Genomic DNA, 8,894 nt, shown 5'->3' with positions numbered 1-8,894 from the left:
CTTTTATCCTTATCAATTCCTAATGACATAGCAATCACTCAAACATCTACATACAACCACAATTCATTCTTTGTTGAGCTCTTGTGCACAATACAAAATCTGAGAGCAACCATAATCAATATGAAGCAAGATCAATGAAGATAGGAAACAATGGAGATCAAACCCTAATGAGCATGTGAATGGTATAATCTTTCATATTTGTTGCTTTGCATGTTTTTAGGTTCTTCATTGGTGTATAATGGATTTCATTGTAGAACTAAGGTTTTGTGTGGTTGAATCTTATTTGGTTTTACAATATTTGAGTTCCCAATTTCACCGTATACAAAAGTATAACAATGCCCATTAATAAAATAATTTAAGATGTAACTATAAATTTAAAGGTTCAGTTCTTAGTGAAAATATCCAAAAGGACATTAGAATTGATTTTATCAACCTTGTTATCCTCAACTAATTTTCCCTTTGAATATATATATATATATATATATATATATATATATATATATATATATATAACTAGACTCATGTAGGTTTTTTTTTTTTTTGAGTGGTTTTAAGTGCACCAAGAGAAGGGTGCCTAGCATCATGGTCCCCCACCATGATGTTAATTGTAATTAATTTAACTTAATTTTATTCAAATTTCTCCAACCCTAACCCTAAAGAGTTGTACATTGAATCTCATCCATTGGATGGATTCAATCTCAACCCTTAGATTCTAGGACTCCACAAGCAATCTAAAACCAATGAAAAGAGGATTAGGGTATTCAAAAACCCTATTCTCACTTTGTCCATCAATTCTCTTCTGCATGAAGGCCATGGTTGGAGAGCTTGAAGTTTCATGGCTTCATGAGGTTTTCTTCAGCTTACTCCTCAACTTGATGCATGGGGAAATTCAAAGCTTGAAAGGATCAAAGTGGGTCATTGGAAGATTAGATGGGAAAGCCATTTGTGGCAAAGAGTTTGTTAGTCCTACCTGGTGCTAAGAGGGGAGGGGTGAATCAACACTTTACCAGTTTTAACCAGTTAAAACTTTTACTTTAAGTTTGAATTAATTCACCATTCATCAATGTAAACATTTACTACAAAATATTAAGCATACATGAAAAGATACACAATGACACACAGATTTATCTCGTGGAAACCCAATAGGGAGAAAACCATGGTGTGAGTAGGAACTCACAAACTTTGTACTCTTCTGAAGTATGCCCAGTTAAGAGCCATCCCTATTAGGAGATTACAAAGACACTATTAGGTGTCACTCGGCTAAGGGATTTTGAACAAGGTCGGTTAGTGCCTTTACCTTGTTAAAGGTAGCCTAGTTAAAGGACTTAGAACATCAATCAAGATGTTACCCAGTTAAGGGATTTTTACAATGGGACCTATTAAAGTCTACCCAGTTAAGGGATTTATGTTGCAGTTGTTAGAAAGCAATAGATGAATGATCTGCTAAAACTGCTACTCATTAGCTTGGTGAGATCACATTGAAGAATCACACTAGATCTGCATCATTGGTGTCTATTCTACAAAACTCAGACTTGTTGAATGCACTATCAACTCTACCTTCTACTGATTTGTTGATCCTTGAATATCACACTATCAGTCCTCTATCACTTGAATCACCACTCTCTGTAAAACTCCACTCTACCAGTCTTCTGTCATTTGGCTCTGCAATCTCTTAAACTCCCCCTGTGTCCACTTTCTCATTATCTCAATTCACCTTGACAACAAACATCTCAAGTGTGAGATATGTGTATTTATAGATCTTTATTTTTTCTGTCACCAACTTTCCCTCCAAAATATATCTTTCAAAATTCCATTGTTAGGCCTTAAATTACACCTCTAAAATCATGCAGGAATCTTTGTCAATATAGTCGAACACGCCGATAAGTTTGTCGGTTGACTTGGAGAAGACTCTTGATTTAGCTGGATGTAACTGAACGTTACCAGTCTATCGGTTACCGACTCTTCCAGTGTACCAATCAAAACCTGTCTAGCCGATTTCCTCTTGTATACCGGTTTGTTCTTTGGTTAGTCGGTGAACCTCTTCTATGCCGATCTACTCACCACTACCCGATCTTCTTATTGTTTGCCGATCTACTTACTGCTTGTCGATCTACTCACTACTTGTCAGTCTGCTCACTGCTTGCTAGTCTACTCACTACCGATGGACTATGAAAACTAAGGAGATGAGATTGCCAACAATGAAAACCATACTATTTACCAATCATACTAAATAGTATCAGAATGCCAACAAACTCCCCCTTTGGCATTGGTGGCAAAAACTACAAACCGCTACAAAACTGTGCCAGTTCTGGCCCCTGTTCCTGATAAGAGTCCAAAAAATTTCCAAAATTCCCCTTTTGCCATCAATGGCAAAGACTATCCACGAAGATTTGTCAAAATAAAGAAAAAATCTCTTTAAAGTTTTCTTGAGCCACTTTCAAGGAAGATTCCCATGAAGATTGAATTTGTTTCATGGTGGTGAAGTGGCCATGTAAGACTGCAATAAAGACCTCCATATCATCAACTGTCTTACAACCAAGTTCATTTATTAAGCGATTTGCTTCATTAATGTTCAGTTGCATGAAATCAACAATTGGTGCTAGATAGCATTGAAACTCTAACAAACTAAGACTTCTTTTGTCTTTTTCATCTTTCAACCTTCTAATTTTGTGATTGAGCATTTTGACTTTTCTAGTAAAGGTTGATGTTGAACTGGTAAGGGGATCAAAAGAGCTTACCAGATCTTGAATCTCCTTTTGAATTTGATTTCTTTTATCTTCGAAGTCTTTGATTAAAGCAAGAAAACTTGAAGATTTTACCAGTAGTTGACCAACTTGCTGCAGTATATTTTTAACTTCTTCTGTTATATCACCTTATTGCAACCTTCTCCAGATCGGTTGACTCTGAACTGATTGCTTTAACCAGAGTATCCAACTGATCAATAATGGGTGCAGTATCATCAACTACAATGTCCAAGATGAGATTAGAGAGAATTTTTTTGGTAGAAGTGAGGATTCTTGCCTTCTTTTTCTTTTCTCTCAGTTTTACCTTTTCAGCTTGGATTCTCAGTTTTTTTGAGACTTTCATCAACTACTTGGGGGTCATTTTCTTTATATTAATGACCGAGTCACCTTCTTCTTCCTCCTCTATTCCTTCCTCCTTTTCTACAATTTCAACCTCTGAGCTAGTTATTGTGGTGATTCTTACCTTTTTCTTTTCACTTTCAATGTCTAAGTTTAACTTCCTCTTTGTCGAAGGGGTATTCATCACTGGTTTATTGTCCTCTGTTTTCTTCTCTTCCTCTATTTTCTTCTCTTCCTCTGTCTTCTTTTCTTCCTCTTTTCCTTCTTGAGAGAGAATAGGATTTGGTGTCAATAAGGTTATGTGAGGTGTATCCTCATAAGGAATGTCTTCAACTAACACTTCATCTTGACCGAGAAGCTTAGTTTTATCAGCTTCCTTCACCAATGAAGTATGAACCGGATGTTCAATACCCTTTGCCAGATTGGGGATGTCTGACACAACATTTCCTATGATCTCCTCAACTGAGAAAGTATCAAATTCTTAAGTGGAGTATTTTTCCTTAGCTTTTCCTTTGTCAAGGACAGCTGCACCTTTGTCCTGTTTTGTTTCTTTTTCAATTTCTTCTTCAGCTTTATTTTGTTGCTTCATAATTTCCTTCCACAAGGCAACTCCTTCAACATGCACTTCATCAAATTCACCTACTGCTACTCTCCCAGTTCTATTCTTGATTTTGAAATGTTGAATGCATGCTTCAACCACTAGTGAGGCTTGATTAAGGTCTAAGTCATGTTGCACTTCCATGAGTGCTTTTATTCTGAGTTCCTTTTTTGTCGCTAGAGTTGTTTTCCATCTCCCTTCAATTTGATCTTGCAAATCTGATGGGATTATGCCATATAATTCACTAGGAGTCCTACAAAAATTATGCAAATTCTAGATCAAAGCTTCCTCAAATTTCTTTTTGTCTTCTTCGTTACTGAGGGAGTATGTCCTTCCAACACCGACCAAACCTCCAAATTCTTTTATCCCATGCACCAACTCATCAACTGTTGGGGCTTTGTTTCTTCCACTTCTTCTAACCTCCTTTATTTCCACATTTGATGGGTTGTCAATGATATCACCTTCTTTCTCATCCTTTTTGAAGCTTTGAATCACTCTTTTTCTTTTTGGTGTAAGTCACTCCTACCGGTCTGTCTTTACTTGGTGAAGACACAGGAGTACCTAGATCCTTTTCCTTTGAGTATGTTGTAAGCTTAGTTGCTACAGTCTCCTTAGGTTTTGTCTTTGACATTCTTCTTTCCCCCGGTTAATTCTTCATCTTTACCATGTGTGACCCATGTTTTCTCACTAACACCAGTGGAGGTAGTGGCACCGGATGCTACACTTCCATATTTCTTGTCAAGGGTATTAATCATCTTCCTTACTTTTTATTTTATGATTGGCACCTAAAGTTCTTGTTTTATCTTAGAGCTTGCCTCCTCACATGTTCCAAATCTCTTTGCTTTCGAGTCTACCAGTTTAGACAAAAGCATATTAACATGAATTTTAACAAGATCTGATGCAACTTCATATCCCATAGGTGGAACCCAAAAATTTCTGGGTTGAATTGCTTGAATGATACATCAATTTGTGTCTACAAGGAAACAAATGTTGTTTTTGTATTTCTATACTATTCCCATTGGAATTCTTTCCCTCTTGTGCATCCTAATTTGGAATTCCTTAAAGTATCCCCACATTGTTTCACCAAAATTATTTCCTAGATCTCTAATCATTTTACCTATTTGAACCATGATAGGTTTCTCCTAAGCCCATACTACATTACCCTTACCGGGGAAAAAGTTTTGCACATAGAAAAATATACATACCAGTAGCGAGCCATATTTGAAAGATTGCTTCTTGTCCTTCTTTATTCTTTCCATGTTCACCATGAACTGACTTCAAGAATCATCTCACATATATCATAGGTTGCATCTTCTTTGATAATTCAATATCCAACATGGATGGCACCGCTTGGCACACTATTCATTTGGCTAGATTGATAAACTTTGTAAAACAACACTGCAAAAGAAAATCTTACTTCAACATCCTCAATATGGGTGATTTTCATTGCTCTACTCTCACACCAGGATTTGGTTAACCAGATGACTTCATTTGATGAAATCGTTCTTAGGGTTAATGCTTCACCGGTTGCACTGAACCCTGTCACTCTTCAAATCACCTCCTTTGTAATCTTGATCGGTGCATTAGCTTCCAACCACAAAAATTGATCATGAACCTTGCTTAGTACAAATCTAACCCAGTCATCATGAAACTGATCAGGAAAATCACTCACATTAGCCAAACCCTTTGTCTTCAGAGATAGAAATTTTGGCTTGAATTGATCAGCATCACAAAACCCTTTGAACTCATTTTGAATGAACTTGTCTCCAAGTTCTTCGAGCTTGCAATGAATGTAGGAGTGAATATCTTCTACCAACAATACACCAGAGGGCAAAGATGATAAAGCACCTATCTTGTCGATTTCACCGGCTTTCATCGAGTGCAATTTGAACTCAAGTTGGGGTTCTTTGATAGCATCAATCAACACAGGAGTTGATATCGGCACTGCCATAATGACCTTCAAACAATCTTTTCTTAGACGAGGATGAAAACCTTTTCTTAGGGAATATCAAACACCACAATCGCTCAGCTCAAATTTTCGCACAAACAAAACTTGGCAAATTTCAAATCGCCTTTGATCTCATAGGAGCTCAAACAAGTTCACAAGAAGTTAGTATAAATGAGAATGTGCAAACATTACCCTATTTATCCATTGAGACATATCGGGGCTAAGATCCAACAGTCAGTTTTGAAACTTATAACTTAAAGTACATCGATTTGACTTTACCGGTTATTTGTTGCCGAAAACAACACACAAATAAATAACTCACAGGACATACTTCAATTAAGAACTTTTAGACCAGCTTTTATGCATCACAACTATGCAGATAAACATATCCTTATATTTGTTAAGGGGATTCAAAAGTAATCTTACCATGTGTGCTCCCCCTGGGCATCGATATGCCTAGTTAAAAGAGGAACTGTCATCTCCAATGGATGATGACTTGATTTTAGAATGTTCTTCTCCTTCTTTTCTTTCATCCATCTTGATCCATGTTCTCTTCATTTCATTTCTTACTTCTTCAGTTGTCTTCTTTCCTTTCAGGTCATTTTTCTCTTTCTTTTTGCTAAACCGGTTCTTATCTATAGACCAGTTGTAGGATCGACTCCTGCATTCTTTGGCTAAGTGACCAATCTTATGGCAGTTAAAGCATGCCATACCAGTTGTCCTCCATGGTCCTAAATTGTTTCTCTGATCCATTCTTATTCTGTAGTTTTCTGCAACATGACCAAAATTACCACACATGGAATAGGTGGCATTCAACTGATTACTCCTTTTGTTAGGACTGACTGGTTTGAATGATGATCTTGATACATTTGTCTTGAACCTGCATTCTTCAGATCTATGTCCAAACTTGTTGCATGTGAAGCAATGTCCATTAAATCTTCTTCCATTTGACATACTGCTAGATTGAGATCTACACTCATAAGCAGTGTGGCCATACTTATGACAATTATGACAATAACCATCAAAGGTGAAGTCTTCTTTCGACTAAACAATTTATTTCTACAGTCATTCGTCTTATGACCAGATTTACCACAATGATTACAAGAGAAATTTGAAGACTTCATACCTTTCTCTTTTGGACGGATTCTTTTATCATCCTTCATCCTTTTTGATTTAGATGATTCTCCAATTTCCATAGGACCTGAACCGGGGTAACCAAGACCGGTTGTATCCTTTATTCTTCTCTGAGCTTTCAACTATTTGTCTACCTTCTCAGAGCTTTCATTGAACTTTCTCAGCTTCTCATTTCTCTCATTCTTAGTTTTCAACTCACTCTTGAGTTGTTCAATCTCTTTCATCATCTTCTCTTTTTCTTCTGCATTGTCATTCAGATGTTTGTGTATGTATTCGTTCTCTTGAGTAAGAACTCGGATTTCTTCATCTTTCTCAATCATGACTGCATCATTTTCTCTCAGGGCATCTTCAGCAAGCCTCCTAGCTCTTTCAGCTTTTGACAATTCTTCTTATGTCCCCCTTTTTCTTTCATCAGCACTTCTGTTGGATTCTTTTATCTTAGTCATTCTCAGGGCCTGACCTTCATGTTCTCTTTTGAGATGTGTGACTTCTTCGGTCAGCTTCTTGTTCTTTTCCATGAGTTATGAGACTACTTCTTCAGCTTCTTCAAATCCACTCTGTTCAGAGAGATGATCTATGATATCCCGACTCTCATTTAGCTGTTGAGCTAATTCCTTCCTTTTTGCAAGAGATTGTCTCAGTCTCTCTTTTAGTTGAGTAATGATTTCATTGGCTTCATCAATCTGCTTCTGATACCGGTACTCTTCCATGATCTTTGTCCCCAAGTTGTCAAGCTTTACTTCAGAGGAATTGAGCTCTAATACCAATTGTTAGTCCCAACCAGTGCTAAGAGGGGAGGGGTGAATCAACACTTTACCGGTTTTAACCAATTGAAACTTTTACTTTAAGTTTGAATTAATTCACCATTCATCAATGTAAACATTTACTGCAAAAGATTAAGCATATATGGTGAAAAGATACATAATGACACACAGATTTATCTCGTGGAAACCCAATAGGGAGAAAACCATGGTGTGAGTAGGAACTCACAAAATTTGTACTCTTCTGAAGTATGCCCGGTTAAGAGCCATCCCTATTAGGAGATTACAAAGATACTATTAGGTGTCACTTGGTTAAGGGATTTTGAACAAGGGCGGTTAGTGCCTTTACCCTATTAAAGGTAGCCTAGTTAAAGGACTTAGAACATCAATCAAGATGTTACCCGGTTAAGGGATTTTTACAATGGGACCTATTAAAGTCTACCCAGTTAAGGGATTTATGTTGCAGTTGTTAGAAAGCAATAGATGAATGATCTGCTAAAACTACTACTCATTAGCCTGGTCAGATCACACTGAAGAATCACACTAGATCTGCATCGGTTGTGTCTGTTCTACAAAACTCAGACTTGTTGAATGCACTATCAACTCTACCTTCTACTAATTTGTTGATCCTTGAATATCACAGTGTCGGTCCTCTGTCACTTGAATCACCACTCTCTATAAAACTCCACTCTACCAGTCTTCTGTCATTTGGCTCTGCAATCTCTTAAACTCCCCCTATGTCCACTTTCTCATTATCTTAATTCACCTTGACAACAAACATCTCAAGTGTGAGATATGTGTATTTATAGATCTTTATTTTGTCTGTCGCCAAATTTCCCTCCAAAATATATATTTCAAAATTATGTTGTCAGGCCTTAAATTACGCCTCTGAAATCATGTAGGAATCTTTGTCAATATAGTCGAACATGCCGATAAGTTTGTCGGTTGACTTGGAGAAGACTCCTGATTTAGCTGGATGTAACTAAACGTCACCAGTCTGTCGGTTACCGACTCTTCCGGTGTACCGATCAAAACCTGTCTAGCCGATTTCCTCTTGTATACTAGTTTGTTCTTTGGTTAGCCTGTGAACCTCTTCTGTGTCGATCTACTCACCGCTACCTGATCTTCTTACTGTTTTTCGGTCTGCTTATTGCTTGTCGGTCTGCTCACTACTTGGCAGTCTGCTCATTGCTTGTCGGTCTACTCACTGCTAATGGACTGTGAAAACTAAGGAGATGAGATTGCCAACAATGACAACCATACTATTTACCGGTCATACAAAACTGTATCAGAATGCCAACAGAGTTAACCCATCCCTAATCAAGGTGATTACGAATGTGCAACCGATTAAGGAGATTGATTAGATGGGT

Source organism: Cryptomeria japonica, chromosome 9, assembly GCF_030272615.1.
Source record: "Cryptomeria japonica chromosome 9, Sugi_1.0, whole genome shotgun sequence".
In the NCBI taxonomy this organism is placed as follows: domain Eukaryota; kingdom Viridiplantae; phylum Streptophyta; class Pinopsida; order Cupressales; family Cupressaceae; genus Cryptomeria; species Cryptomeria japonica.
This window is presented reverse-complemented; position numbering follows the sequence as displayed.